The sequence below is a fragment of the Arachis ipaensis genome, chromosome B8 (genome assembly GCF_059453495.1).
Source record: "Arachis ipaensis isolate K30076 ecotype BB chromosome B8, ASM5945349v1, whole genome shotgun sequence".
Lineage (NCBI taxonomy): Eukaryota > Viridiplantae > Streptophyta > Magnoliopsida > Fabales > Fabaceae > Arachis > Arachis ipaensis.
The window spans coordinates 83,368,103-83,368,933 of NC_142443.1; the positions used below are offsets into that span (position 1 = coordinate 83,368,103).

General features: G+C 40.3%; 1 non-coding gene across 1 annotated transcript; it reads right to left on the reverse strand.

The window, feature by feature from the left end:
• Positions 1-449: 449 nt before the first annotated feature.
• On the reverse strand, positions 450-557 carry LOC148548639 (small nucleolar RNA R71). Its single transcript, XR_015897132.1, has one exon. It is a non-coding gene; the product is annotated as a small nucleolar RNA R71 (small nucleolar RNA).
• Between the last annotated feature and the right edge of the window lie 274 nt (positions 558-831).

Here is an 831-nt window from a genome sequence, read left to right on the forward strand (position 1 = left end):
AATTACAACAATCCAGAGATAACCTTTCAGAAATTTTCGAACAGGAAGAGGAGATGGCAGCCGAAAATAATAATAATGCAAGGAGGATGCTTGGTGACTTTACTGCACCTAATTCCAATTTACATGGAAGAAGCATCTCCATTCCTGCCAGTGGAGCAAACAACTTTGAGCTGAAACCTCAATTAGTTTCTCTGATGCAGCAGAACTGCAAGTTTCATGGACTTCCATCTGAAGATCCTTTTCAGTTCTTAACTGAATTCTTGCAGATATGTGATACTGTTAAGACTAATGGAGTAGATCCTGAAGTCTACAGGCTCATGCTTTTCCCTTTTGCTGTAAAAGACAGAGCTAGAATATGGTTGGACTCTCAACCTAAAGATAGCCTGAACTCTTGGGATAAGCTGGTCACGGCTTTCTTAGCCAAGTTCTTTCCTCCTCAAAAGCTGAGCAAGCTTAGAGTGGATGTTCAAACTTTCAAACAGAAAGAAGGTGAATCCCTCTATGAAGCTTGGGAAAGATACAAACAGTTGACCAAAAAGTGTCCTTCTGACATGCTTTCAGAATGGACCATCCTGGATATATTCTATGATGGTCTGTCTGAGTTATCTAAGATGACATTGAATACTTCTGCAGGTGGATCCATTCACCTAAAGAAAACGCTTGCAGAAGCTCAAGAACTCATTGACATGGTTGCTAATAACCAGTTCATGTACACTTCTGAGAGGAATCCTGTGAGTAATGGGACGCCTATGAAGAAGGGAGTTCTTGAAGTTGATACTCTGAATGCCATATTGGCTCAGAATAAAATATTGACTCAGCAAGTCAATATGA